The sequence below is a fragment of the Gekko japonicus genome, unplaced genomic scaffold (assembly GCF_001447785.1).
Source record: "Gekko japonicus isolate JY-2015 unplaced genomic scaffold, Gekko_japonicus_V1.1 scaffold26, whole genome shotgun sequence".
Lineage (NCBI taxonomy): Eukaryota > Metazoa > Chordata > Lepidosauria > Squamata > Gekkonidae > Gekko > Gekko japonicus.
This window is the reverse complement of record NW_015174844.1, coordinates 2,753,308-2,766,526: the sequence shown is the minus strand read 5'-3', so window position 1 is coordinate 2,766,526 and position 13,219 is coordinate 2,753,308. Positions and strand designations below refer to the sequence as shown.

At 42.5% G+C, this 13,219-nt stretch overlaps 1 protein-coding gene across 1 annotated transcript in view; it reads right to left on the bottom strand.

The window, feature by feature from the left end:
• Window positions 1–13,219, bottom strand: part of LOC107121519 (RAC-gamma serine/threonine-protein kinase) — a 208,604-nt gene that overhangs the window by 57,186 nt on the left and 138,199 nt on the right. The window lies entirely within an intron of this gene.

The following is a 13,219-nucleotide window of genomic DNA, read 5'->3' as shown; positions in this document are numbered from 1 at the left end:
CTCAAATGGCTGTGGCCCCGCCCCCAGCGTGCCCGGTGTCATCACGTTCCATCCGGCTGACGTGTACGCCGGGGTGGGGTTCCCCCCGGGGCCCAATTCCGTGGAGGCGGAAATCGGGCCTCCAAAGCAGGGGATTATCTGCCCCCCGGGGGGACTTGGCTGCCCTAGTGTGTGTGTGTGTGTGTGTGTGTGTATGTACACACACATACACACACTTATACATGCAGACATATGTCTGTGTGTGTAGTTGCAAATGGGACGCCAATTGGGAGCCCCCCGCCGCAAGGTAAAACAGACTTGGCAACCCTAATAAACACACACAAACATGCAAGTGTGTGTGCGTATACATACACATACACATACAGTCACTCTCTCTCACACACACACACATATATTAAACATTTATACCGCTGTCCCCGCAGAGTGGGCTCAGAGAGATGTACAACATTTATATTAAAGCATAAAAACAATCCATTAATCTAAATATACAAATAAAATACAAAAATCTTAAAACAGCAGGTGGTATATACAAAAACATACAACCAAAATGGTGTCACAGTACAAATTCAACCCCCAATGGTGGAGGGGAGGCAACTAATTGGCCAAACCGTTGCTGCCCTCAACCATTTGCTTGGCGGAACATCTCTGCCTTACAATATACTTAGACACATACATATAATTTAAACTCTCTCCCTTTGCATTTTTTTTTAATCAAGGTGAGAACTTTTTAATGTAATAATCACATTGCCCTAAAGCCAGTTTGGTGTAGTGGTTAAGAGCACAGACTCTAATCTGGGAGAACCGAGTTTGAGTCCCCACTCCTCCACATACAGCTGCTGGTGTAACCTTGGGTCAGTCACAAGTTCTCTCAGAGATAGCTTGTATACAAGAGACACATATAAGAAAAAAAGATGTAAAAAAGATGTAAAATGTTTAAAGTCTACAAAAACAGGATTGGTATTTTCTGCAGGGGATGAGAAAAAGAAAAGAGTTGCAATTTATGTTAAAGAATATTTGAATCCGGAATTTATTCGCATCAACAGATGGGAGAATAGTCGCAATGACTCTGACCCAAAAAAATAAGAAAATGATGATAGTAAATATTTATGCCCCTAATCAAAACCAGGAGAAATTCTATAAATTGCTACAAGAAACAATATCATCCCAGGTATACGATGAACTATGCATAATAGGTGATTTCAATGCAGTTTTTGATACTAAAGTAGATAGAAAGAATGGGGGGGGAAACAAGAGAGGGGGTAATACCCTGCCAAGGTCTTTTCTGGAATTAGCAGAGTGAGAAATTTGGAGAAAAAGGACTTAACTTTTTATTCAAGTAGACACAACTCTTGGTCAAGAATTAATATGGTATGGGCTTCAATTACATTAATTAACGAAGTTAAAGAAATAGAAATACTTCCGAATACTTTTGCCGATCACAACCCAATTAGGATATCATTACAAGACACTCAGAATAAGTCAAGATGGTTCATGAACAAAAAATTGATAAATAAAAAACAATTTGTGGAAAAAACTAAGATAGAACTTAAGGAATTTTTTGAAAGAAATACCCAATTAGAAAAATCTATATTGATAATATGGGATGCATTTAAAGCTTATCTACGAGGAATATTTATCAATGAAGAAGCGTGGAGAAAACAACAACAAAAGAATATCGGGTAAAACAAATCGGGTAAAACAAATTAAACAAGAAGAAGACAAACTGAAGAAGGGCAGAAATATTGAACAAATAAAGTCAAAATTAAAATTATTACAACATCAATTGAATCTAATGCTAACACAAGAAATAGCCAAGGAATTGGAATATACGAAGCAGTACTATTTTGAACACGCTAATAAACCATCTAGGTTGTTATATAAACTAAGAAGAGAAAAAATGAAACAACTAATTAAAGTTTTAAGGGATGACAAGCAAGTAAATATAACTGGGGGGGGGGGAAGCTGAGAACTTTTAAATGTAATAATCACATTGCCCTAAAGCCAGTTTGGTGTAGTGGTTAAGAGCACAGACTCTAATGTGGGAGAGCCGAGTTTGAGTCCCCACTCCTCCACATACAGCTGCTGGTGTAACCTTGGGTCAGTCACAAGTTCTCTCAGAGCTGTTCTCTCAAGAGCAGTCCTCGAAAGAGCTCTCTCAGCCCCACCTACCTCACAGCTTGGCAATGTTCCCTCTAAGCTGTGGAGTCTTGTGAGCAAAAATTCTACTTTGTGAGCTACTGGCATTAAAGTTGTGAGTGAGCGATTTGGCTACTGCATAAATTAGTTTGCTCTGGAGCCATCCTTCCTGAGCTAAGACGAAAATGTGTGAGCTGGAGGCTAAAAAACTGTGAGCTAGCTCACACTAACTCAGCTAAGAGGGAATACTGCTCACAAGATATCTGTTGTGGGGAGGGGAAGTGTCATGGGTACGGGTATGGCTGAGGCTGACTCCTCCTCAGATGAGGAAGAGGCAGGGAACAACTTAGCCTCCTCTAGAGACAGCCCAGAGGAAGAACCCTTAGCAGTACTTGAGGAGGAAGAGTCCCCAGCAACTGCACAAGAGGTGCAGCCAGGAGGCGAGACCATTCCTGAGTCGGGGCCAGCAACCCCAGCTGCAGACACCCCGAGGCCAGACTCCCTGCCTAGTTCCCCTGAGTGCCCCAAATGTAGGGCACGGCAGAGGCTGACTTTGCAGGAACGAAGAAGAAGTGCCAGGCTGCAGCTCCAGCAACGTCAACGAGAGGAGTTGTAAGCCTCTGCAGACTCAACTCCAAAGGGAGGGAGGATCTGTTTAAAACCCCTTGGTGCACCTGCCCCAGTGCGGCAACAACTCTGCAAAATCGGACCTGCTTCTGAGTGTGCAGCAGTCGCTCCTTGCCTTTGGAAACCTGCATTCTTGAAACGACTTCACGGCTATCAGACCTTTGGCTTTCTCACTGACCTTGATTCCGGCTTGTGTCTTCAGCCTCTAGCTTATCGCCTTGGCGGCTACCAGCCAAATCAGCACAGTAAAGGAGGTTGTAAGCCACTCTGAGACTCCAAATAAAGGGCGAGGTATAAATCCAATCTCTTCTTCTTCTTCTAAAGAGATATGTGCACTTTTGTACAATCATGTCTGAACCACTGATTTCGGGAGGGGTGTTGAAAGGCTTGAGTCAGATTGAGGTGACGAGAGAGAAGGTCCTACGACTGATAGACTACTTAAAAACCGATAAATCACCAGGCCCGGATGGCATACATCCAAGAGTTCTGAAAGAATTCAACTGTGAACTTGTGGATCTCCTGACAAAAATATGTAATCTTTCATTAAAATCTGCCTCCATTCCTGAGCTACTGTCACTCCCATCTTTAAAAAGGGTTCCAGAGGAGATCTGGGAAATTACAGGCCAGTCAGTCTGACATTGATACCGGGTAAGTTGGTAGAAACTGTTATTAAGGAGAGAATTAGTAGACACATTGATGAACAAAAACTATTGAGGCAGACTCAGCATGGGTTCTGTAAGGGAAGATCTTGTCTCACTAACCTGTTAAGTGTTTTTGAGGGAGTGAACAAAATGTGGACAAGGGGGACCCAATAGATGTTGTTTACCTTGACTTCCAGAAAGCTTTTGATAAAGTTCCTCATCAAAGGCTCCTACTTAAGCTCAATGGTCACGGGATAAAAGGACAAGTCCTCTTGTGGATCAAAAACTGGCTAATTAATAGGAAACAGAGAGTGAGTATAAATGGGCAATTTTCTCAGTGGAGGGTGGTAAGCAGTGGGGTTCCACATGGATCAGTACTCTGTCCGATGCTTTTTAACTTGTTCATTAATGATTTGGAGTTGGGAGTAAGCAGTTTGGCGCTAAAAATCCTAAATATAAATACACATTGATGGGGTCTGAACTGGCAGAGACTGACCAAGAGAGAGATCTTGGAGTCGCAGTAGATAACTCAATGAAAATGTCTAGACAGTGTGCAACTGCAATAAAAAAAGGCCAAAGCTATGCTGGGGATTATTAGGAAGGGAATTGAAAACAAATTAGCCAGTATCATAATGCCCCTGTATAAATCAATGGTGCAACCTCATTTGGAGTACTGTGTACAGTTCTGGTCACCACACCTCAAAAAGGATATTATACCATTGGAAAAAGTGCAGAAAAGGGCAACTAAAATGATAAAAGGGTTGGAACATTTTCCCTATGAAGAAAGGTTAAAACGCTTGGGGCTCTTTAGGTTGAAGAAACAACGGATGAGGGGTGACATGATCAAGATTTATAAGATTATGCATGGGATAGAGCAGGTAGAGAAAGAAGTACTTTTCTCCCTTTCTCACAATACAAGAACTCATGGACACTCAATGAGCAGTCGGGTTAGAACAGATAAAAGGAAGTACTTCTTCACCCAAAGAGTGATTAACACATGAAATTCACTGCCACAGGAGGTGGTGGCAGCTATAAGCATGGACAGCTTTAAGAGGGAGTTGGGTAAACATATGGAGCAGAGGTCCATCAGTGGCTATTAGCCACAAGGTATAGATAGGAACTCTTGGTGGGGCAAGTGATGCACTGTATTCTTGGTGCTTGGGGAGGGGGCAACAGTGGAAGGGCTTCTAGTGTCCTGGCCCCACTGCTGGACCTCCTTATGGCACCTGGTATTTTTTGCCACTGTGTGACAGAGTGTTGTTCTAGATGGGCAATTGGCCTGATCCAACACTGACTTCACTTATGTTCTTATGTTCACTTTTGCACAATCATAAACATGCAATATCGCAGACGCCTAACATCCCACCCACATACCCTCCCAATCTATCCCCCACAAAAGTAAATGTTTCCTTCAGATGGCAGTGACAGAATGGAAAAAAGAATTTTCTCTAATGGGAGCCACACTCCTCCACCAGAAGAAAATCTCCCTGCAAACCTCTCTAGTGGGTTGTAGCACAGCAGTGTGGCTGACTATAAACAGGAGAAGCCACATGAGAATTACAAAGACCCCAATAGAAAGAAGAATAATAATTAATCATTATCATATGGCAGTGTGTATAGTATAGCCAGAAGACCCTAAGATTGCCTGGCAGCCAGAAGTTATGCACCACTAGGTGGCGAGCAAGACTCTTTTTTAAGGCAAGAGGCATTTCAGAGGTGGTTTGCTGTGGCCTGCCTCTGCATCACAACCTTGGTATTCCCTGGAGGTCGCCCATCCAAATACTAGCCACGGACGACCCTGCTTAGCTTTCAAGAGCTGACTAGCCTAAGCTATCCAGGTCAGGTATGGAAAAGAAAAAGGAGTAGCATGGCTCATACGTCTTGAGACTGAACTCCATCACTGCTGTAATTATTACAATTTGGGTAGCTGTAATTTATAATTTACTAGAAACTCCACCAAAGAAAGAAATGAATATTGTATAGCTGCCTGAAAGAAGAAAACCATACAGTTCATTCAAATAGTCCTTTCCTTCAATAAAAACTCTATGATGCATAGATTTTGAGCAGTAGTTATTATAAATTATTTATTACCCAACAGACAAAAGGAGTAAAAAATTGTACAACTGCTAGGTTGGAGGGTTTTTGCGGGGTGGGTGGGTCCTTATCAGCAAGTAGAGGTAACCATCTCATAGGGATATGAATCCAAGCAGGCTGACAGACATGGTGAAATGTAATATCCTCTGAGGTTAATATAATTTGACACTTCTCACCAAAGCAAATGTTGCATGAAAGCCTTGGCAGGGAAGGCAGGGTATATATCTAACAAATAAATAAATAAATAAATAAAAATTTATTTTTAAAAAAATTTACAAGTAGGAAAAAAGTTTTCCCCTCTGACTTCTGTAGGGTTGCAGCAACTAAACAAACTAAGCTTACACTGCAGTCATGGGGGGGGGATACACAGGGAGAAAACTAGGCACTACGCCTGTGTATCTCTGCAGAACAATGCCAGCACAAGACTCTGACCTGCCAAGAAAAGGACCGCCCCAGGAGTGTGGCAGGAGTTAGTGGGATACCTAAGCTGCATCAGCCCAGGAATGTCCCAACCAAACTGGCATAAATTTACAGCCTCAAAAACCAGGGCGTGGTCTGTACGTGTCCATACAATGGAAAATCCAAAACATCCACCCCCCACAAGTGTGGCCCTGCCCAAAAGCCCCACTGGAGCACAGGATGCCACCTACAGCTACAACCAACCACCCCCCTCCCCAGCAGCGGCCAACCCCCCTCCCCTCCATCCAAGCACAACCCCCTAAAGTACTACATAAACAGTAGGCAGAATGTCCTGTAGTTCAGTGGGTAGGTTGCACAGCACAAGACATGAAATTAATACCCCCATTTATGTTTTATGTATGTTTGTTGTGGGTATGTTTCTGAAAATAAATTTAAAAAAATCTTTTTTAAAAAAGTTCCTCATTCTATTTCAGGAGTTTTCAAGTCTTTATTTTTTTCCTGAATGTTGCTTCTTTTATCATCCATCCTCTCAAAAAATCTTTAAAGGCATCCCAAACAATATTTATAGAAATCCCAGGCTGTATGTTTCTTTTTAAAAAAAATAGAATTCTTTCTTGGATTCCTTTACAAAACTTTCATTTTTTAAGATTGCCATATTCAACTTTCATCTATTCCTTTTGGGAATGTCTTGGAGTTCAAGGGTGATCGGGTTATGGTCTGCAAATGTTTGAGGTTGTATTTCAGCTTCTAAAATGTCATTGGTCATTGTAGCTGAGATCCAACACATGTCTATCCTTGACCAAGAACTGTGTCTTGCTGAGTAAAAAGTGTAATCTTGTTTATGTGGGTTTCTAGCTTTCCATGCATCTATACAATTATTCTCTTCCATTAGTTGATAAAAGGCTGGAGGAAGTTCATATCCTCTTTTCCGTTTCTGTTTCTTAGCAGTTTTTCTGTCTTGAGTTCTGTCAAATACCGCACTGAAGTCTCCAATTATACAAATCTCTTGGTAGTCCTGATTAGAAATCAAGTCTTCTTGTCATTGTTGTTGTTCAGTTGCACAGTCGAGTCCAACTCTTTGCGATCTCATGGACCACATCACGCCAGGCTCTCCTGTCTTCCATCGTGCTCCAGAGTTTGCTTAATTCCATGTTCGTTGCCTCGATAACACTGTCTAACCATCTCATCCTTTGCCGTCCCCTTCTTCTTTGACCTTCAATCTTTCCCAGCATCAGGGTCTTCTCCAGTGAGTGCTCCCTTCTCATTTGGTGGCCAAAGTATTTGAGCTCCTGCTTTGGCCTACCAGGTAACAGTCAGGGTTGATTTATTTTAGGATTGACTGATTTGATCTCCTTGCAGTCCAGGGGACTATCAAGAGTCTTCTCCAGCACCATAATTCAAAAGAATCTATTCAAAAGTCTTCTAGAGATTTATAAAACTTTTCTTTATGTTGGTTTGGTGCATAGATGTTAACAAGAAGGGTCTTCTTGTTTTGTCTTTGTATTTGGACCATTAAAATACACCCATCTTGAGAGGCATATATCATTTCTGGTTGAAGATGATCCTTTACGTAAGTCACTACACCTCTCTCTCTTTTTTTCTCTCTGAAGCACTGAAGGTTTTACCAAACTTTTGGATTTCAATATATTTTTGGTCAGCTTTCCTAATATGGGTCTCTGGGAGGCAGAAAGTTGGGGGTTTTTAATTGTTGAAAAATCTGTCTTCTTTTTTGGGGAGAATTTAGTCCATTGACATTTATAGAAATAATTCCTGTTTTACTTTTATTCATCTTGATTCTGTGGTCGCACATCTGGATTCTCTCGCTTGTCTCCTTGTAACAGCTGGGGTGGTCTTTGGGTATTTAGATTTCTTAGGGCTTTTCTTACCTGTTGCTGAAGTCCCTGAAGCTCCTTGCGGGAGGCCTTCTTCTTCCTCTTCTGTCTCTTAATTTGTTTCTTCAGTTTGGAGTTCTGCTCCATGCTTCTTTAAAAAGTCTTCTGCCTTGAGTATCAAGGTAATTCTATATTTTTTGCCTCTGTAAGAAAAAATTAGACCTTCTAGGAGGAGCCATATGTAGGAAATTTCATTTTTCCTTAATGTTGCTGTAACTTCCAAGTATTCTCTTCTTCTTTCTCTGACTCTCCATGGGATCTCCTTCAAAATCTTTATTTCATTGTTATATATCACCAATGGTGTTCTGTTTGAAGTCTTTAAAATTTCATCTCTGAATATTCTTTTATGGAATCTCGCGTGGACTTCCCTGGGTAGCTGGTTGTTCCTGGCATACACAGAATTCATTCTGAAAACCAAATCAAGCTCACCCAGTACTTTCTCTACCTCTTCTGTTTTCATATATTCTGCTAGAATACGAGCCATCTTCCTTCTGATGTCTTCATCTTGCTCTTCTGGAATATTTTGGAATCTTAATATAAAAGCCGCTTTATCTATCTGTAATCTAATCAAATCTTGCTACAAATGGGTCTGTTTAGTATCTGTTGCTTGTAGTTTGGACTCCATTTCTTTTGTCTTAATATCCATCTTTTCAATTGTTTTGTTTAATTCTATTAATTTCTGTGTGTTATCTGCAATTTGTTTCTGTAGACCTTGCATCTGATTTGAAAGTTGTTGTGACATGTCCTTCATTGCTTCTTTAATTGGGTCTACTGCTTCTGAAATTGAATCTTTTATTGTTTCTTCAATAAGAAGTTGAAGATCCTTCATGGATGCGGATGGTATGCTGGAAACAGCTGATCTGGGTATACCTGGTGAATTTGATGGTATTTTAGGAGGTTTATTAGCCCCAGCCATCTCTAAGCAATAATCAGTGACAAGATCAAAGAGTCCTTTCGTGTCAAAGGGAGAAAAGGAAAGGAAAACACAGCAACCAGAAATACAGGCCCCTGCCACACAGCAGGGAAAACACCGGTGAAAGTGCGGCTAATTAGAGCCGCACCAAAATAGAGACGCTGCGGGCAGGATCCCACGGATCCCGTGAGCCGCGCGCCGTTGCTCCCCGGCACGATCAGATTTTGCTGCGGTCCCGATCCGTCCCTCTCCCGGCCCAAAACCACTCGTGTGAACAGGGCCACAGTTAACTTCCCCCTCCCCACCAAGTATTGTTATTGCTATTGCAACAGGCTTATTTTGGAAAACACTGAAATATACTAGATATTAGGAAAACCTCTTTTCACAACTATAAACCCAGCAGAAACCACAGGAATGTAATACAGTAGCCAAAACAAGTTTGTTTCTCTTTCTCCTTATATGGAGAGTACCAGGAAGAGAAGGAAAGGGAGGAGGGGTGTATTCTCACTTAGATTCAAATGTACAATTTTTTGTTAATCCAAAAGTTCAAAAATGAAATTTCTATAGTTGCTTAACACTTATGTCTGAAAACAAAGTCAGATCAGGTCTTTGTAACTCCAAATCAGGGAAGAGTAAAAACCAAGTTACTTCCCCTAGTGTCTTTCAAAAAATAACAAAGAAAAAAAGATCCACACTCCACCCCACTGAAGGGGAAAAAATTGGGTATGTTGCAAGATATCAGAGGTTCCCAATCAAAGAATTGAGTACCGTGCCAGATGATAAGGATACCCAAATTCCAGAGAATCAAGCCAAAGCACTCATTTCCTGCCCAGTTATAAAGAAAGATCTGCAACCGAAATCTCCTTTGCTAGTTGATAATCTGGAAGGGGGGAGGGGAACCTCCCGCCTCAACCTTCGAGTGTTTTTAAAGTTTAAAGAGGCAGATGTCCCTTTAAAGAAGAGGCAATCTTTTCTCTATTAATGCAGTGAATTAATTACTCACGGTGATGTTGGTGCTTGCAGTGGCAGGGTTTCTAAAAAAAAAACTTGCTGGAAAGCGACAGCTAACAGCCCATGTCTCCATGGGTGTTCTTCTTGATCCTGGCATTGGAGGCAATCCAGGGCTCTCTCCCACCCACAGCCACTGTGCGGGGGGGGGCAAATCAAGCCCCTTGCTCTGCCCCCTCTTCCCGAGAGAGCCGAGAGGTCTTGGAAGATTCGTAGACCCCTTCGAGGGATCAAAGAAGCCAGCGGTCCGAGGAGCAAGCCTAGGACACGTCTGTCCTCCCGCGCTGCATTCCAATCTCCACCTGAATGAGGAACTTTTTAAGAGGTTGAAGATGAAAGCGAGACCACTGAATGATATCCTGGCAGGAGACCATCATCCTGAAGGTCCTTGCTAGTGACATCACCTCTACTTGAGACCGTTGAGAGATCTTCTGTATCGAGATTATGATCTTCTCTTTACTCTCTTGTGATAGAAAAACTCCATCCTGAGCCGTGTCTATCACAACCCCTAGTTACAGGACTCTCTGGGATGGAGTCAGGCTGCTCTTCTTGTTGATGATGAACCCATGGCCCTGAAGACATGATATTGTTCATTGATAATCCCTCACTCCCTGAGAGATGGGCACCTGATCAACAAATCATCCAGATAAAAAAAGATGGCTACCCTCTGGGTCCTTAAGTCTGCTATGAAGGCCACCCTTACCTTGGTGAACACCCCTGGCGCCATCTTTAGCCCAAATGGTAGAGCCCTGTACTATAAGTGGAATCCACTGTGAGCGAAACACAGGACCCTCTGATGTGATTCCTGAATAGGGATCTGCAAGTAGGCTCCTAGGAGATCTACTGACACCAAAAAAACTCCTTTCTGTATTGATGACACTATGGACTTCAGAGTCTCCATCCTGAACTTCCTCTTCTTTATTCTCCTGTTCAGCCATTTGAGGGCTAGAACAGCCCTTACGATGGACCCCTACTTCTTCTATTCTGTGAGGCAGATTTTCCCACCAAAACAATGTTCCCTACTGACTGAGTGGCCTCTTAGTAGCATGTTTGAATTATAGAATTATAACTTTCTGCATATCCCACCCTGTGATAGAGAAGTTATTTGGCTTTTGCCCAGGCCAGAGATTTATTGTAACTCATCAGGAGCCTTTTTATAAAACCCTTTGGAAACGGCACTAGACACAAAGTAAAGTTGAAACAAAAAGATTGATTTTATTGAACAGGCACAGTTGAATCAGGAATAGGGCAGGGGATGAGAAGTTGAGGTAACTGTTGTTGATTACAAAAAATATAATATTTTAAACAGGTAACAGAGTATAATCAAAGCATATATTCTTAGAGACTCAGTTCTTGACTGTAAGAGGTTTGTTTGTCTTGGACATGTCTTTCAGCAACAATGTGTCTTAATAAAGTTTCATAAAACTATCTTAGTTTCCTGGAATTGAGTACTTTCTTTCCATATTTGAATACTTCCCTTATGGGATTATAAATTTCCCTTTTTCACTCTTGAGGAGTGAAATCTGCTTGGGGGAACTGACCAACGCTCTGGAAAGTAGCCATTCTTTACAGTGTCCAGCACCCACTTGTCACCTGTGGTTGATTACCAGCAAACCTCTGAAGCCAGCCTCCTATCTTTGTGGATGCTGGATCCCTACCATAGCCATTCTGAGGAACTCTTCTTGGGGCCTTTGGGTTTCTGTCCTGATGACCTGGCAAAGGGGGCCTTATTTCCCCTGACTGCTTAGGTTGCCATCTTCCCTTGGAGGGTCTGGGGGCGCCAAACCCTGAGGTATGCTTGGGTTCTCAAAAAGACTGGAAACGTTTCTTCACCTTGCCTTCTCTCCTGCAGGAGGGAAGTGCTTTCTTCTAATTCTTATCCTCTACCAGGTACTAATCCATCCGTTCCCCAAAGAGCTGAATGTCCTTAAAGGGCATGCTAGTCACTTTCACCTGGGCCAAGGGGTCCACCTCCTAGCTGTGAAGCCACATATTTCTCCTGGCAGTAACATTTGCTGCCATGGCCCTGCCTGATAGCTGCCTGGCATTCAGGGAGATGTCTGCTGTGAAGGCTGCTGCCAAGGCAATCTTCTTCAGGTCATCCTTCAGCCCCTCAGGGGCATCACTGTCAACCGACAAAAGGTCTTAAGCCCATGAAGAGATAGCCCTGGCGAAGAGTGAGCATGTGGTTGACACCTTCGGGGAGGTGAAAGAGGCCTCAAAGTCCTTCTGCAAGGACTGTCCAATTCTTCTGTCACAAGAATCCCTAGGCAGTCTGTATGCAGGCAGAAATGAATTGGAACACAAGCTAGCCACAGGATTGTTGACCAATGGGAGCTTAAAACGCTCACTGGCATCAGAAAATAAAACTTTGCAATAATAAGGTGATTTGATTTTGCCCTGGCTGGGGTTTCCCACTCAGTCTGCACCACCCTATGAAACGCAGCAGAGAAAGGGATCCCAAAGGGGCCGACCCCTTCAGTGGAAAGGCACTGTTGGAACCTGTAAGGTACATGGGGTCGGGTGCTTCCGCCTCCTTGCTGCTCACTGGGTTCTCCAGAATGTGCAGGACCTTTGGCAGGATCTTGTGGAAGACCTCCTGTGGGAAAAGGTGATTCTGCATGGTGATGACCAATGGCTCCTCCTCATCCGGCAGCTCCCCCTCCTCCTTGCGTGAGGAAGATTCAGAGTACTCAGAGTCCTGATTTTCACCCCCAGCAGTGGACTGGATTCTCTATCTGCTCTGAAGTGGGGTCCCCCCTCCTTCTCTTGGGTGGGGTGCATTCCTTCTCTTGGGTGGGGTGCAGAGTGAGAGGCCTGGTTCATCTCCCTACTGCTGAAGCACTACTTGATTTACTGTCAGAGTTATGCATAACCTTATTGATTTACATTTTGTCGCTGGCATTTTGCAGTTGTGCCTAACACCCTGTGTCAGAATCCCAAAGGTGCCCAAAGGAGGCTCAAAAGGGTTGGGGACCCCTGGATTAAATAGTCCCAATGCAGCTATGAAACAACCACAGTACTCAGTGGGAAGTCTTTTGGGAATTAAATGTAAGCCGTTTAGAGTTTTAACACAATCTAAGTGTAATAAATGAATTACAGCTGGGAAGAAGTATTTGCTACCACTGAAGTGTTGTATTGTTTACCCAAAAAAACTGATAACCCTGTGAGGGTACAAAGTATATAACACAAGAATGCAAATACAAGAGGTTCACAATGGGCTGCTACACTTTCTCAAAGTCTGGAAAGCTACATCACAACACATCTTAATTAACAAGTGTAAGTCAACATATTTGTGTTTATCTTTTAGAAATGTATGTTCTCATCTCGTTGCTGCTTCTGATTTCCACAGTTTCATTGCTAATATTTTAAAACAAATTTACCATTGATATAATACATTTTCTAATTATATTAGAATTCTAAAAATCCTCTAACCATTTTATTGATTCTCCCCAAGAAAATGTTTATATACACAACTAATAAAAACA